An 18,636-nucleotide genomic window follows, 5' to 3' on the forward strand; every position below is an offset into this window, starting at 1 on the left:
CAAAAACTTTCACAGCCTGTCTCAACAAAAGTATGGCATATAATGAGCCTTACATACCAGGAGTTTTCTTCTAGGAGTTTTCCTCTAGGAGTTTTAAAGTTTCAGATCTTTATGTTTAAGTCTTTAATCCATTTTGAGTTGATTTTTGTATATGGTGTAAGATAAGGGTCCAATTTCATTCTTTTGCATGCTTGCAATGTGTGATAACATGGAGGAACCTTGAGGATCTTGTGCTAAATGAAATATGCCAGCCATAGAAAAACAAATACTGCATGATTCCACTTGTATGAGGTATTTAAACTAGACTCATGGAAGCAAAGAATAGAATTGTGGTTTCCAGGGGTTGGGGAGAAAGGGAAGTGGAGAGTTGCTAATCACTGTGTATAAAATTTCAGTTATGCAAAATGAATACATTCTAGAGATCTACTGTACAACATTGTGCCTATAGATAGCAATAGGGCATTGTACTTAAAAATCTGTTAAGAAGGTAAATCTCATGTTGTGTTTTTGCCGCAATAAAATAACGAAATTGTTACACATTTTTAAGAGCAGTACAAACATTTAAACAGGTATTTCAAAAGCTGTGGGTCATTATATTTTTGGTTTTAGCATGTCCTTTTTATATGGATAAAATATTACTTTTAGTTGCAATAAATACACCTTATTCCAATCTCTTTAAAACTCATATTTACAGTATGCTATAGAATGCACAGAGGACCATTATGAGTGAGACCATGTTAGAACATTTAGTTAGTTCGTGCTAGAATATTTAATAACTTATGCAAGAAATGTGAAGAAAACCTTGAACTAGTTTATGATATAATGAGGAATATGGAAAACGTTTAAATCAATAACATTTCAGAGAGGTCTGGAGAAGGCCAGATGGCCTGATGGTATTGCTCTACATGAAAGGAAGGCAGAACTAAAGTCCACATATCTGGATGTTTGTAAAAGGTGGAAGACTATGATGTGTGATATGAGAGAATAGTAGAGAAATCAAAGGGAAAAGGAAATGAATTGGCAATTTAACTAAATATGGTCTTTGAGGACCAGAAATCTCTAAAGGGAATTCTTAAAGACTAACTTGTTTATAGTTTGGTGCTTAGTGCTGGCCCTCCCCTCTGTTTCCCCACAAAATCCTTAGTGAAATCCACATGACCCACTCTGATGCTTTCCATATTTTCTTACAGTTGAATTTGAACACATGTTGAGTCCTCTTTTAAGACTACAGTGTGGTGAGAATAGAAGTCCTCCAAAGGGAACAACATCTGGGTTATATTTTGAGAACTCACCTGGGATTTGTCATTAAGGTGCAGCTCTCAGTGGTATTTTGGATTAAATCATCATGATGAAAGGGAGACAAGAGTGTTTCCTCACTATGGTTGCCAAATGAAACAGATTGTGATGGTTGCTGGCATACGGCTTCATAGAAGATGGACGTTATGAGATGAACATTTGCAAGGTGTATAGTTTAATACTAAAAGATTCAAATAAGGTGCTAAATACATCAACCATTCCATATATTTGAGTGAAAGAATTAAGAAATATCATTCTGAAGTTTTAGGCTAGTAATGGATATGTAATTGAGCCACAACAGTTAACCAATTTCTTAAGATATTAAAACTTTTCCAGGATTTACTAAGATGTCTATGGCAGAGGTCACCTGTAGAGGTAGAATGCCCTGGAGACAGTAATCTATTGGGTGATTTGGTCATCAAGCAAGTATGAGAATGATTTGTTGAGGTCAAAAGCTACGAGAAAGTAGAGTAATGTATGAGGAGAGTAATGCCAGTGACATGAGAAAAATATTTTGATTTGTGTTTAGAACATGCCACTGAAATGCTCAGGAGTAGCAGGTATAAAATAGAGAAATGAAAGAGATTGCAAAATCATTTGCAAGTCCAGTGCCAGGAATTACATAAGGTGGCTATGTCTCTATTTTGGTGGCAGTATATTATAAAGTGGAAAGTAGCTGGGATTTAGATGACAGGATTCTGATCATAAGTCAAAAAGACAGGTAATAAAAGACTTCTACATATATTTTAAAACTCAAGAGACTTTGTCATAAGCCTTCTGATAAGATGATATGGAGAAAACATTGGAGCTACTAGGAGATAGTCACTTCAAGAGCAATTTATCAATTAGCCTTCCTGGAAAGACTTTGAATTCATTAAAAACCAAAGTTTTCACCTAGTATCTGTCTCTTAGTAAAGCTGATTCAGGAGGAATAAGATTAGAGGTAATAATGTCTACCCTCAGTAAATAAAAATGAATAGCTGACTTGAAAGTTCAGTTGTCAGTTAAAAGTGGCCCATCCACAGATTTCTAACATGCGGCTCAGCTACCTGAGGTTATATGTGCTGGAGAACAAGAAGAAATTGGCCTCCAGAACTTGCCCTGGGCAATGGAATTGCCCACTGATTTAATTCTGGTCTGGTGGTTGTCCTACGTAGAGCTGATGTGACCACCTGAGACGTGAAGGAGAAAATTTTGGAAATAAAAACAAAGGACTTTCAAAGACTCTAGGAGGTAGAAACACAGCCATTCATTATGGTTGTTTCAAGGGTAGAAACTGTATTCTTGTCCTAGATAAATTAAGCTCATGAAATGAGAAGGGTTTGAAAGTAAGGCAGAGATACCGGTATTAGGACTGAAGTGGGAGGAGGGTCCACATAAAGTTGTTTCTGGAGGTTTTTTAGGTCTGTGGAAAAATGCTGATGAGCACGAATAAAGTGCATAAAGGATACAGGTGTTTTATTCAGATATACATTCTTCTCTTTTAATTCTGATTCTGCTGGGATTAGTTAATAAAATAATGTTAGTTTGTGCAAAGCACCAGAATAGATGCTCCTGAAGGAGGCAGAATTCGAAGAAGCTTTAGAACTGTTACAAAACAACATAGTGACAAATGCAGAATTAAAAATGAACGATCATTAACACAGTGGAGAATAAAGCCTGTTTTATTTTTCCTGTGCTACATGGTTTAACACATGTGGCCGGCTGTGCAGGCAGCATTCCTCTTGCCCCCACCAAACTGGAAGCTGGAGTGGGCACCTTTTTCCACGGAGCACACAAAAAAATTCACGTCAAAAACACTAGTGAGCAATTGAGATTATGAGGGAAAACAAAACTTTCACTTTAAACCTGCCACTGAAGACAACTTACAAGTTTAATTAGAAATGTGTATTTTCTTCTAAGTCTCTCTTTGGCCACACTTCCAACCTAGGATCTTCTCCTTGCTCCATTTTGCTTTTTCTGCTGCCTTTTAAGTGCCTGTTTCTCTGATACCTCACCTTCCTCATTCTGTTCAGATCCCCAGGATCTGACACCAGATTATCAGATCTTTATGTCTTTGTGGGATTAGTAGCTATCTGAAGGCTTTAAGAAAATGATTTTTCCCAGCTTTTCTGATTATGCTCAGCAAGAACAATAGTCTACCGCAAAGTAATCTACTCTGCCAGAAGCAGAAGTTCTGCATATATTTCTGCCGAAAAAGAAGAATCACAAAATTTTCCATGGTTAATTTTATTTTCATATTCCCTTTGATCTACCACTTTTCTGTGGTTTTCCATCTCAGGGACATGCCTAATTCACAGCAAATTTTTTAGCAAGTGTTTGGCTGTATTTTTCCCCAATGAATGGTTCAAGACTATCAGCCCCCAATATCTGGAACATTCAAATAGAGTGTCTCTTGCACCCACATGTCTTCTGCCACAGGAATACTTTTACTTAAGACAATTTAGTTAACCGTCCTATCTTTTAAACATTTACATTCCAAGATTTTGCCATGTGCATGAAGTATAGACTCCTTTTCTCTCACTTTATCCTTTGTGGAAAGACTAGACCTCAAGGAAGGTACTTAGTGACCACGACTTGATAAATGAGGCTAATGGAGAACAATGGAAGTTTGGTAAGTATATGACTAATTGCTGACAGAATGTACAAAAAACATTGTAAATACGGAAAGACTAGAGAAACACTACCTCAGACTAAAGTTGACTCACATAAGTTGAAAAGGGAGCAAGAGGAACGAAGAGAATAAAGAAAAACATTTAAAACATTATGAGTCAAGTTCAAGAGTAGACCAACCTAATAAGAAGTTTTACCCTCAGTATAGAATGTTATATTCAGTCAAACATATTAGGAAGAATAAAACTAGGTATTTTGAAAGTGGAAAAGTACAGTCAGACACACTGTGCAGCTGGTGTTAGCCATTCTGTTATTACTCTTGAGCTAAATCAGGTTTGTGATATAGCAGAACAATTAGATTTATTTTTTGTTGTTGCTGAAGAAGATTCGCCCTGAGCTAACATCTGTACCCATCTTCCTCTGCTTTATATGTGGGTTGTCACCAAAGAGTGGCTGATGAGTGGTGTAAGTCCAGGCTCAGGATCTGAACCTGCGAACCCGGGCCACTGAAGCAGAACACGCTGAACTTAACCACTACGCCTCGGGGCCGGCCCTAGATTTAATTTTTAAAGATCCAAAACTTCACAGTAGAACTTTAAGAAGTGTAGTAAATGAGAAAGCAGAAGGAAAATTAAGAAGTTCTTTTTATTCGGGACTTCCCTACTTCTTAGTTTCATCTGTCAGTGACTGTGTTACTTTCTGAAATTTTCTGAAAATCTCTGTAAAAATACACAAGTGTTGCACAAGAAAGGAACAGCTACTCTCTAGAAAAGTCAGTTTATAATGCTTGTCTGATGTCTCCCATTTTCACCTGACTGAAATTTCGTATTGTACGTGTAATATTCTGCTGGGCGGTACCTGACTGCAATCAAGGGCACAGCAGTGGCGGGGGGGACACATGTGGAGCCCCAAGTCTGTGTTCCTGGCGTCCCCCCTCACCTGAGTGGCTGATACTCAGGGACAGAAAAGGCAACGTGATAGCAAAACGGAGGAGGCCTACATGTGTAATGTGTCTTCACCCCACGATGTGTTTGCTATGTGTATCTTTTCCGGCTTCCTTTTGGCATATGACTGGCTGGCCAGCTCTGAAATGGAATGAACTTTAAAAGTGAAGAAAGGAATTATTTTAGTTTTTGTAATATTTTTCCCATTTAATCTATTTAAAACAGATATATGAGTCTCAACATAGAATACATAATAAGGTCACCTGTGGAACTTTTTAACCAGTTATATTTGCTCTCTCCATACTCTTTGCAATTTCTAATTCAGGAGATTTGAAATGGATGTTAGATACGTGCAATTTTTAAAACTTTTATAAATAAGTGCACTACAATTCCCTCAAACTTGGAGACACTTACCTGGCATCAATCCCAAAACATGTATTTTTAAAACTTTGCTGTTTGGTCCTAAAATAAAAGCCAAAATACTTTTTTAAGACCCTTAGCCCAACCCAGGTTGTCTGTTCAAGTATATGTATTCCTCATCAGCACCATCACCTTTCAAAAGATGATGGCAATCCTGTTTTAGTTCCACTAACTCTTAAAACCATTGGTTTTGTACTGGACAAGAAAAAATAAAATAGTGATATTACCGAAAGTTGTCAGGAAAGATAATGTGGAAGTATTTGTCACTTCTTTTCATTCACTTAGGAATCAGTGATTGAGAATTTCCTAAGTAATATTCCAGCTAGCCCTTTGCTCAGATCTGGAACTTTTCTAACTGTTCTTTAGAAACAAACAAACTTCAAAACCCTTCTACATGTTATGCCACAATATATAAAAATGGAACCAAAAATAATAAATTATTAAATTTTGTGTTGAAAATGGTCTCCTTTTATCTTTGTGCCCATCTGTACCCACGAGCACTCACCTGTGCACACAGACAGCTCCTAAAGCAAAGAGAAAATATGAAACCTCCTGCTCTAGACACTGCAGTGGATTGCTGGGTTAAGTCATGTCATCTGATCCTTCTCTCCATCCAAATTGGATTGCTTTGGCTTCGCTGAGTTGTGTTCTGTGTCAGCCTGATTTGAGGATATTGTTACTAGAAATGTCAGAGCATTTCTGACTGTACTGTACTGTAAGAATGTGGGTGTAATTTCTAATGTTCTTTTTATTAAGACACATGGGAAACGTTGTTCTGGTTATGGTGCCAGTAATAGGTCTTTTCCTGAATGAACACTTTGTTTTCATTTCAAGGATACTGTGACTCATGAGATGAATCATTGATCCTTCTTTGTGTTGACTACTAGAAAGTGTCGGGCTGAGTTTGCGTCCCATCCCTCGCAGCTGTACGGGAACATCTGGTCTGCCTTCAGTGTACTCATTGCACTCTGACATCACCTCCGCTCCTTATCCTCATTTTCCCTCTGTCCCAATTTTCTCACTCAGTCTTGATTTATCTTACTTTGTAGTGTTGTATGCATTTTTATAGGAAAACCTTTTCAAGATACATCTTTTTCACAGGAAAAGAAGGTAAACTGAGTTCAGATTAATCATGATAGCCTAGCGCGAGCTACCCAGTTTAAATTATTTTACCATTAATCAAGATAAAGTTTTGATCTCTATCTTTGATACAGTTTTGCAGTGATATCCTTTTGATTAATAATATATTATTTTATTCATGGTTCAATTAAGAATATAAATCAATATGTAAAAATGACTAAGATTATTACCAGAGAATTTTAGGGAGAGTTTTTACTTTATTCACTTACTTATGAATTAATGTATGATAAAGGAGAATGGACAGAGGGAATAATTATAATATTAATATAATTCAGAAAACATTTTTAATTAAATGGGTAAAATCTGATCTTTCCCTTTAGATACTTTCTAAATAGACTCAATAGGCTAGCATTTAATTTAATTAATCATTTGATAGGCTCAATTTATTCTATTACATTTCTAACCCTAAACGTTATGATTGCCAAAGTTTATGATACATGATTTTTAAATTTTAGTTTAAACTGAAATGTTCTCTAAAATCAATGCAGATAATAACTATAAACACAGAAGAATTTTTAAAAATTAAGTGTTACTACCTTATTTTATATTCCTACCAAATCAATTATGAAAAAAAAGTTTAAGTAAAAAGCAAATGTTATGTTGCAATATGAAAATTTTTCTGCTTCTAATTAGAACAAATGTTATGGCCTCTTAAAATTACTCTTGATTTAATATGCTTTTCTTTTGATGCATAATTATTGTGAGAAATCCTTCTGTTTGTAATCACAGTTTTCCAGAAGAAAAAATAATATAAAGCAAATTTCTAGAACTTGGCAATGATTTCCTCTTTTGAAAACAGGTTTTCAAGTTTTCTAAAAACATCTCCCTTATTGGAACAACTATTTCTTCTTGCATAAATAATTTAAAAATGAAGAGCATTTCAGGTTCTCTATTATTTTAATAGGAGTTTTACTTTTGAAACAGGCAAGAGATTCATGCTATTGCATTTACAATGAAACTTTCATTTTTGCCATTTGCCATGTGTATGGGGTGTGATACATTACTGCTCTGAAATATACAAAGTACGGATAGTGAATGCAAATTGGTCAATTTATGCCTATTATTTGATGTATAATTAATGTTGTTAGGCTTTTCCTATTGTACCCTTAAGTAAATCATGTACAAATGATTCAATCTGTATTTAACAGAATGACAGAGAAGTTTACCAAAGCTGTACTACTTACATGTGTTGACAAACCCCAGGGAGCTAATGACCCCAAAATTTCCACCTTGATTGTCCTAACTTTGTCTAGTAGGAAATTACAGTCACCATATGATCTATTCATGTTTTCATTCCATGGCCATAAACTGACAACCTAATATATGGCACATTCTATTGTTAACCACACTGACTTAATTTAAGGCTTATTGTGTCTGGTACATAATGATCTTCTGATGGCCATGCATTTATTTTCAGGACCAAAAGCTTCACTTCTAAGGAAAATTATGATATACTACTTAAGAACTGAATTTCTTATTACTGTGGCTACTGTGGCTTTTTTGTTCATACCTTGGAAGATTAATGTTCTTCGTATTTAGAAGGCTTAACAAAAATCCCAAGTCTTTCATTTATTCAGGTTTTGTTTCAAACTAGTGATAAATATTTAGCTATTTTTAGATCTGTATTAAACTCACATGATTCAGGATTAAATTGCATAATGACTCTAAGTACATGTATATGAGAGAGAGAAAGAGAGATAACAGGGAAAGAGAGAGTTTGAGAGATGAAGTGGTAGAGAGAGAATTTGCCAAGCTGACCTCAAGAGGGAGATAGAGCAACGATACAAATTAACTAAGTGGCAATTGTAGTAATCCTGGAAGTTTTTACACATAAAAACTGAAGTACAATGTGATATGACCGCTGTCTGCTTTACTTTATTATTTTTATTTTCTTATAGACATTCATATTGAAGTATAATGTGCATATAGTAAAAGTGTACAGTTCTTCAGTGTACAGGTGAATGAATTTGTCTAGAGTGGCAACATCCACGTAACCCTACAAGGTTCACAAGCTTCATGATAGAGAACATTGCCAGGACCCCAAAAACGTCCCTTATTTCCACTCAATACCATTAATCTCTCCCCAAAGCTAACACTTATTCCAACTTTGTCATTACAGGTTATTTTTACCTCCTCTTGAACTTTATAGAAATGGAATTGTATAGTGTGTATTATTTTGTCATTAGCTTTTTCTCTCTTATTTTATGTCCATGACATTTATCAGTGCTGTAGTATGTAGCAGTTTTTGCTTCTTTTTCATTGGTGGATGGTAGATTAGTTGGGATACACGCTACTATTCCATGGTAGAAATATATACAATTGATTGTACCATTTATGGACATTTTGTTTTTTCTAAGTGTTTCATTATTAAGAATAATGCTATCTGTCCCAGTTCTAGGTAAAATGGAGTAAACTCGCTCGCCCCTGTCTCTCTCGCTGAGTAAAGCTATAGAACCTGGATAAAATGCATAGAGAAGCTGTTGAGCTTTCTAAAAGTAAATAGTGGCAGGTAGATTGGGGAATAAGACAAGAGTTCAAAGTGACGCCAAAATGGCATTGAGTTTCCCATTTATTTTCCCCTTGGTGATTCCCCTTGCTTGTCCCTGTATGTGAGTACAGCCTCAGAAGTACAAGGCAGAATGGGGTAACTAATGCCCCAGCTTTCTGGCCAGGGGGATGGAAGGGAGAACCACAGGGAACTGGAAAGCATTGGAGAGAAAAATGAGATGGAGTTCATGAAAGTGAATCTATAAATTCGTTTTAAAAAATCCTCAGCTGCACATGCATAGATCTGTTCCTTTGTTGTTGTTAGTGCCATCTAGTTGATCCTGTCTCCTAGCAACCCTGTGTACAGCAGAGCAGAACTCTGCCTCATCTTTTTGCACCATCCTCTCACCTTCTGGTGTTGTATCAGACAATGCTCCCCTGCTGTTCATAGAGTTTTCACAGCCAGTTTTTTCAGAAGTGGGTGGCCAGGTCTTTTTTCCTAGTCTGTCTCTCTGGAAGCTACATTGACACCTGTCCACCATCAGTGACCCTGCTGTTATTTGAAATACTGGTGTCATAGCTTTCAGCATCACGGCAACACACAGCCACCACAGTGTGACAACCGAGAGGTGGGTGATGTGATTCCCTGACCAGGAAACAAACCGGCTGTGGCGATGAGAGCACTGAGTCCTAACCGCTAGACCACCAAGGCTGGCTCAGATCTGTTCCTAATCAGCGTTAAAAAGGACTTTGAGAACTGAGCCAGCAGATAGACTGGCCACGGGTGGCACAAATTGGGGACAGATCTGAAGAGCACTTAGTCAGAGTCTTTGAAAACTTAACTGATAGTGGAATCACAGCCCACAAAAGGTGTGTTGCAACTTGCAGCTTGAACCTAACCAGATCTATTGCCTGCTTAAACAAAAATGACATCATTCTCAATAGGATTTAAACAAGACACATACACACACACACACAATATGAGATATATATATATATATTTGAATATCTATCTTATTTTGGTGAACTTATTTAGCGTTTTTATTCTTTACATTATAAAATTTATTTTCTTGACTCATTACACTGGCTAGTACATCTAGTATAATATTTAATAGAAGTTATGATGGAACAGTTTCAATATTTCACCATGTGTACTACATGTTTATATGTATATAATTTTTTCAATCAAGGAGGTCCCCTACAATTCTGATTTGAGAAGGGTTTTTATCACAACTAATATTGATTTTTACTAAATGTTTGTTCTGCATCTTTTGAGAGGATAATAAAATTTGTCTTCATTCTTTTAAAATAAGATACCAATGCTTTTTACATACTCAATTAATGTCCTACTGTAATAAAACTCAGTTGGTATTATTTTGTTATAATACTACATTGACTACAGTAATTCTTTATTTAAAATTTTGGCATCTACTCACCCAAAAAAGGAACTATGTGAGATGATGGATGTGTTAATTAACTTGATTGTGGTAATCATATCACAATGTTTATGAATATCAAATCATCATGTTGTAAACTTTAAATATTTACAATTTTATTAGTCATTTATACCTCAATAAAGCTGGGAAAAATAAAGAAAATACAATACCATCAAAACCATGAAATATTTATGTATGCTGAAAGCTAAAAAAAAAAGTGTTGAGCAAAACCAAATAAGACTTAAATAAATGTTCATGGATGGAAAGACTAAAAATTGTTAACATGGCAATCATTCCCAATTTGATCTATAGTTAAACACAATTACAATACAAACCCCAGCATACTTTTTTCTAGAAATTGACAAGTTGATTATAAAATTTATATGGAAATGTTAAGTATATAAAATAGCCAAAACAATTTAGAAATATTTGGAAACATTAAAATAGATGAGCACAATTTAGAAGCAGATGAACCAGATTTCAAGACCTACTATAGAGCTACATTGACCAAGTGATATTGGCATAAGAACGTACATATGAACCAAGGGACCAGAATGTCCAATATGGAGGCAAACCTATGCATATATGGTCAACAAAGTTGGCAAGGTCTTTTAATGAGGAAAGTCTTTTCAACATACTGCGATGGAAATATTGGATATAAGTATGGAAAAATATAAACCTTGTCCCTTATCTCACCTCATATACACAGTTTAAGTAAAGAATGTCAAAACTAAAATCTCGGAAGAAAACATAGGAGAAAATCTTTGCAACTTGGAGTAGACAAAGAATTATTAGACAAGGGACAGAAATATGAACCATTTAAAGAGAAAAACTGATAAAATGAGCTAAAAATTTAAAATTTCTGCTCTTCTAAAATTAGATAATGTGGGTGGTTGTACACTCTGTGATTGTATGAAAAACCACTGAACCATACACTATAAAAGTGTAAATTTTATGGCATGCAAATTATATCTCAATAAAACTGTTACATAAAAGGCATAATTAATAAAATGAAAAAGTAAACCACATACTAAGAGAACATACTTGCAAAATATATATCTGATCAAGGACTTTTATCTAGAATATAAAAATATCTCTTAAAAGAAAAAAAAAGGATGAAAAACTAATTAAAATATAGTCAAAGTTTTGAACACACACTTCACAAAACAAGATATACAGAAAGCCAAAAAGCAGAAGACAAAATGCTTAACATAATTAGTCTTCAAGGTAATAAATAATAAAACTATAATGAAATATTACTGCACATGTAGTAAATTTAAAAGACTGACACTACTGAGAGTTGGCTAGGATGTGAAACTGCTAGAACTCTCATACATTGTTGGTGGGAATAAATTGTGAATGAATTATGATACAACCTCTTTGAAAAACAGGTTGGCAAAATTATAGAGGCTCTGAATGATGTTATTTTCCTCCAGAGAAAATTAAATTTTTTTTTCCTAGTTAGCAGAAAGGTATGGGTAGATTGCCTTGATTCAATCAAGACTGGTCTATTTTCAGGTTGCCCTTCTCCTAGTGTCTAGACTTCCGGTGTCTCATTTCAAAGCTTGGGGTTCTAGCAAAAGCGTCTTCTTCTTGGAGCTAGCCCTGCAAATATAGTCTAAAATTGTTCCCAACATGAGGGGTAAGATTATTAAAGTTACAGTCCTTTTCTTCGAGGGACTCAGAATTACAGACAGACTTGAACATAACTAACATCAATATCTGCGATACAATAGCAAAATTGCTTAGTTTTATAGCATTTGGGGAGACATTATGGAACCACTTACATACTTGCATTTTCAGTCTTCTCTACTTTAGATTCTCAAATTTAAAAATATTTATTTTCTCAAACTCTATTGCATCTGGGGTGATCATGTGGCCCGTACTAGCCAACGGAATATTTAGAAGGGTAGAGGGCTTGACTTCTAAAGAAATAGACAATATCTCACTAGAAAAATGTTTTTGGCCTTTTCCATTGTCACCTCATTAACATAAACCCAGTTTTGGTGGAAAGATGCTTGTTGTGAATAACAGGACACCCATTTCACCTTTGTGGCTCTGAAAAGTTTTCGGGAACTGAGGATAAGAGACCAAATATTATAACAAAAGATGTCCCCATTGCTCTTGAAATTCCAAGAGTTTTGCGAGTTTTGAGCCAGGAAATGTGGATGAAGATCAAATACATACGAGAAATATATTTTGGTCATCTGAATGACTAAATATGTATATTTCTTATAAAGCACAGTATGACTGAAGGCATATAGTCTATGTTTCATAAAAGTTACTCATGTGGAGAATAGGTTGGGCGTATGAGTTTAGGAAGGGTTTGATGCTGGTTACCTATCCCAGGTATATTAGTTCAGTGACTTCCGGACAAATATGCTAAAATGATGTAATGTGATGTAATTCCTCAGTGATGTAATTTAAATATAATCTTTAAACCTACAAATGCCATTGTCCTTTGATATTTTTGGAAGGATGTCTATAGCTACATACAATTACAAAGGGTAAAATCAAGAGTGCTCCTATTAAGAGTGCCAAAGCCTTTAGTCTGTTGAACTATTTTTTTTTCTCTTGACCTGACAAAGCTCGAGTTCATCAAAGTTCTGGGCACAAAGCAACGGACATCTGTTCGTGTGAGCTTTTTGTAACTGATATGTTAATTAAAAATGACTTTTAGCTTCTAGCATTTTGTTTATTTTTCATGATACATATGCCCTGCGACCTTTCACAATGGGTGTTGTCTTAAAAATCTCAATACAAATAAACAAAGCAAGCTATTCATTATTGCTTCCGGACTTAAAGTGGTATATGATGTAACTTTAAGTGTTTTCTTTCGCCTTTCTCTGGCCAGAATATTCTGGGATTTCCTCCAGGATAAAGAGCATCTCAGTGTCACATCTGGACTGTCTCAATGTAACCCAGCCAGTGTGCACAGAAGCGGTGCGAACGTTGCAGTTCTCATGTACAGCAGCCTGCTTATATTGTGCAGCCAAAAGCACAAACATATTACCCAACTCCCTACTTTCTAATGCAGGATTCTGGTACACTATTTTTCTTACTCACACTAACACCAGTCACAGAATAATCAGGACAAATTTACACAAGCTAGACACCCTTCAGCTATGTGGAAGGCAGGAGAAAGAAGACCCCCAGCCCTTTCTTTGAAATCATGGTTTGTAAACATATATGACAAAGAGCTTGTGAGAAGAGACAGAGAAGCTGTAAATAATAACAGTACAACTGCAGAGAAACAACAAAAACCTGTGATGAACGTGCCTGAATATGCGAGTAACCTGTTGGGAGTTTTTGCTGTTTTCTTTTCCTATCCAGCCCCCAGCAGAGGGGTTATCTGTTTCTGAAAATGTTGCAGGTTGGTGGAAGGAGGAACTGAGGAATTGTCTAAATAGTATATTAGGCAATAAAGTATTGAAAAAAATGATAACATTTTATAAACATACATAGATAGATACTGATGTCTAAGTAGATATATATAGATACAATAGTTTCCAATATGCTTACACTTCTACTTTTCAAGATCAAACACAGTGCTGAATATTTCAACATGGGCAAATATGTTTTAGGGCCCATCTGGTAATATACATTTGTGGGTAATAATGTACACCAAACTGAAAAATCATGAAATATAACATTATTCGAAGAAACAAAATGATGTGTTTAACACATAATTCTGTTATAATTCTAACTATAAAAATAAAACATATCTGAATTTGTTGATTCATTTGCTTTTCATCACAATAACAAAATCACTTTATTGATTTACAAAAATAGTTTGTTATAAAAGTAAAACAAATGATGACACTTAGGAGATTTAATTCTTTGAAATTACTTTATATTGTTCCAAAACATGATGAAAGGATAAATTGTTCTAAAACATGATGATTTTTAAAACAAACTTTAGAAAAGATGAACATCAGGCAAAACCAACACGTTACTTTTTCATAAATGTTACATTACAATGTCAAAAGGGACAACTTATGTGCATAAAGATTCTAGCTATGTCTTCAACAAACTTCTGTAGAACACCTACATTAAGAGTACCTTTGTCCTAGATTCTGGAGAATGGGAGATGTAAAAATACGTAAGAAAATTCCCTTCATTTAGTGGATTTTCTAATCTATTTTGGAGTAAAGTTTCATAATAACTTAATGGAATGAGTGGTGGTAAGATCTTGGACTCTGATGTATGACAATTTCCTTGTTTTCCTGCCTCTGGCAGTGATGCTCTTCGTCATCAGTAAAACTGCTGGTGACTGTACTGTTTTGCGTATATTATTTCATTTTAACCTCATGACGATCCTAAAACTTTCATAGGAGTATTATTCTCGTTTCACAGATGAGGAAGCTGAGGCCATGCTTGTCTTTGTGATTTTCAGAGGTAATGCTTTTAACTTCTACAGATTCATTCTCTGTACTGCTTCTGGAGTAATCTGTCTAAATAAACAGTTTCTGATCTCGGCACCTTCCGTGCTGTGCGCTTTTCCAGGGGCTTCCCTTTGCATACAGAATCAAATCCAAGTTTCCTAATATGACGTGCACACACATATGCTCCCGCCCTTTTCTCCTGCCCCTTATCTCTCCTCACGCAGCACTTTAAAATCTCATGTCCTACTGTCCTGAATTCCTTGTAGCGTCCAAGGCTGGCTTACGTATCTGTGTCTATACTTATGTCTCTTGCCCTGCCTTGAATTCCCTTTTTCCTTCAACTTGTGACATACACTTATCATTCCTGATAAACTCCAGTGTCGTCTGCATCAGCAAGACTTGGCTGACCTTTGAGCTCACTGCCACCTTCCCCATTGCTTCTACATCATTCCGTGCACATATTTACTGGGATGTTTTAGCTTGTGTACCTGTCCCCACTCTCACCAAACTGTAAGTTCTCTGAGAACAAGGTTTATGTGTTTAGTTCTGTTATCTTTGTGTATGGAACATACTAGACCACAGTAAATGTTCATGAAATAATAAATTAACGACTCCCTGTATTTTATAGATAGAAAAACTATAATGTGGGGGGCAGATCTATTCAATACATAATAGAAAAACTATAATGTGGGGGGCAGATCTATTCAATATATAATAATTACTTAGTATGCCTAAGGTGCTATTATCTTGATTCCCAATTTAGTTCTTTACCTATTACAACACTATGGTCCTATTAAAATCTAACATAGAGTTTGCCTATCTGGGTTACCCTTGTCTCTAGTGTCTAACATACTGCCTGATAAATAGTGATTAAATGAATGACTGAATTGAAATTGCAAAATACAGGGCAGAAGGAAGAATAAGAAAGAAATGGGAGGACAATTACTTCTTGAAAACAGAGATAATGTCTTCTCCAGTTCTTACTACAATAAATTGCCTCATATATACCAAGCTTTTAACAATTATTTATTCATATAATTGAATGCACGTGCCAGGCATTTGGGATGTCAGATATCTGGTTATATACGTGGAATAGAGATAGCTCTTATGTTACCTTTGATTTCCAGTGATAATGAATGAAGATAAGGGACAAACTGTTGTCTTTAATAAGAACTTTCTACTGATTTTGCACTCTCTAAGTTACGTACTCTATAGCACAGCAAATGAGCCAAACCAAACATTGAACATCCCCGCACAAGTTCTTTTACCAGTTTCGTTCATTACACAGGCAGATCTGACGGTAAAGTGAAAACTTTTCAAGCTACATATACTTTTGGAGGATTTTAAAAACGGATTATGAAACTTTAGTTTTCCGTATTAAAAATTTAAAAAGAGAGTAAACTATTTCTCTCCTAACAAACACAATTATTATTTTGTAAAAATAAAGCCTTTCACTGCTTTGTTTATAATGAGTGAGATATTTTCTAGAGGGGGAGAACCAAGTCATGTAACAGGAGAGGAGAAATGAGAATCAAGGAGGAAGGCGCAAAAAGGATAAAATATGGATGTTGAAAGAAGGGGCCCATTTAGTTCAAACCATCTGTCATTCCTCCATTTGCCTAAATTGTAGCTTAATTCCTATACCATTTAAAATAAAGTCAGTAAAAAGAAAACATTCACATCAATTCAATTAAGTGTGAAATTGTATGCATGCCCATATCCCATCATTGCTCTGATGGCTATCAACTGCCAAGACATTCAACATCTCATCTTTTAATAAAGTTTGACAATATAGTCTTAATAATTTAGGCCTCACTGGTTTTTCAACTTGTGCTTAAATTTATGGCATTTGAAATTTAGTAGTCCTTGGCAGACTTTTGGTAACAAATGGTACCTTAGAGCATGATGTGTTCAAGACCTAGTCCATCATACATTCAAATTATGTAAGGTGAGTGTTATTCAGTTTTTACACCTTTTAAAAGCTAGAAGGGCTCTGGGACTGCCTCGGAAACTCGCTGAATGTTTAATTGCAACTTCAGTTCTCTGCTGAAAGGGGTTTGACTCATGGACAAATTACCACTTTACCTGTTTACATTTTATTTCATGTCACCTCATATTTGCAATGACTTCTACTACTTGAACTCAAGTATTCAATATTACCCATTGTTATGAATTATATACTCTCCACTCATCACCTTCTTGTGTCATTCCTCAATGTGTCTTATGGTGACCTAGCATCCTAGATCCAATATTGTAATTACAGACATATTTTTGGTGATTGACTAACTACTCTATTTACCTAGACTACATCCATTTGGTAAAATTGATGGTAAATCATAAAATTGAACATAACAGGAATGTCTAAGGAAGTCCCAAGTGAATACTGTTTATTTCTTTAGGAATAAAGAAATTAAGTTAGCAATAAAGCTGCTACTTACCTTGTGATATCTTATTTATCTCTTACATTATTTAATATTTAAAATGTTTAACCCCTGGATTCCCAACAAGATGATACATTGTTCATAAGGACAATACATTTTTTTTTTCAGAAACCCTGCAATAGCACTCAACTCAGTGCCTTGCATAAGGTAGCTAAATAAATATTTTTAACTGATTGAAAACAAAAATATGCAGTGAATTAATATTTCAATAGTTTTTAGCAGAAGGATTGACACAAATGAATGTATTAGGCAATCTAGGCCAAATCACATTTTGCTAATGATTTCCTATGTGATTCAACAAACCTGATATATTTCTCAAATTAGTGTCCTTCTTTCCAAGCCCACAATTTCCCTGATTTGACTGTACATATTCCAGACTCTTTTGTAAACTCTGCTTGCAGAAGATTTTTAGCAATGACAGATGGGCATAGATGCTAAGGAACCTTGTGAAATATTGCTTACAGATCACGTTCATTCAATGATTGTAGATAATTTAGAAACTCTTGGATAAATTTTGATAATACAACCTCTAAACTCCCTCCTGATTCTAAAACCCATTCATTCATATCTATGGCTTAGAGGTTAGAGTCCAAGTGACTTAGCTAATGCCAGCCTGTCCACGATTTGGCCCCTGCCAACTTCTCCAGGCCATTTACTCTTCTTTGCTTTATGCTCTACTAATGCCAAAGCGTGTGAAATATCCTAAATGCACCATCTTATTTCACAGGTCTGTGCTTTTGCCTATGTTGTATTCTTCTCTTACAGGCTGGTCAGTAAGTTCATCTTTCAAATCTTGCGCATGGGAAACTTGCTCTCTGAAGGCTTTCCCAATGCAGCACCCCTGCTGGAAAGGTTCTCTCCCTTCCCTATTCTATACTGCTTTTGTACCTTGCACATGATTTAATGTCTTTTATCAGTCATTTAAAATGCCTCTCCCTTCTACTAACGTGTAAGCTGCTTACGTGTGGAAGCAGTGTCTTCCTCTCTCTATTTCTAACCTCTGTGAAGGGGTTAGCATGAGGTGGACATGAGTCCACTTGGTCCAACTGTCGTATTTTATAAATGGAGACTGAGGGCTGTAAAAGTTAGAATGCTATTTTTATATCTAAAAAAGTTAATTGATGTTTTATTTAGCATTATCAAAGTACAGATAGAAAATTCTTGCAAGTGAAGTGAGTGTCCTAGTTCAAGCGATGTATTCATGTGTCCGTTCTGTATTGCAAAAAATAAAAATGCCCATATTCTGATAACACATGTTCCTGTAAGAATTAGCATTGAATTGGTTTGATTTCCTGTGTCGAAACAGGAAAATCACATTAGTCTTTCTCAAAATCCTTTTGCTGTCCTTATGAATAATTTATTTGACGGTGTGTCTTTATAGACATGCTCTTGTTGTCAAAATTCCAACTTGCATGTTCCTAGAGCTTGTCATTGTCATTGTCTGTCAATGGTGACCTGTAAGATGGAAAGAGTG

General features: G+C 35.4%; 1 protein-coding gene across 3 annotated transcripts in view; it reads left to right on the forward strand.

Annotated features, from left to right (window-relative positions):
* The window catches only part of CNBD1 (cyclic nucleotide binding domain containing 1), a 310,066-nt gene that overhangs the window by 263,150 nt on the left and 28,280 nt on the right, over nucleotides 1–18,636 (forward strand). The gene's annotated exons all lie outside the window — the stretch shown is intronic.

The sequence above is a fragment of the Diceros bicornis genome, chromosome 33 (assembly GCF_020826845.1).
Source record: "Diceros bicornis minor isolate mBicDic1 chromosome 33, mDicBic1.mat.cur, whole genome shotgun sequence".
NCBI classification, from domain to species: Eukaryota; Metazoa; Chordata; class Mammalia; order Perissodactyla; family Rhinocerotidae; genus Diceros; species Diceros bicornis.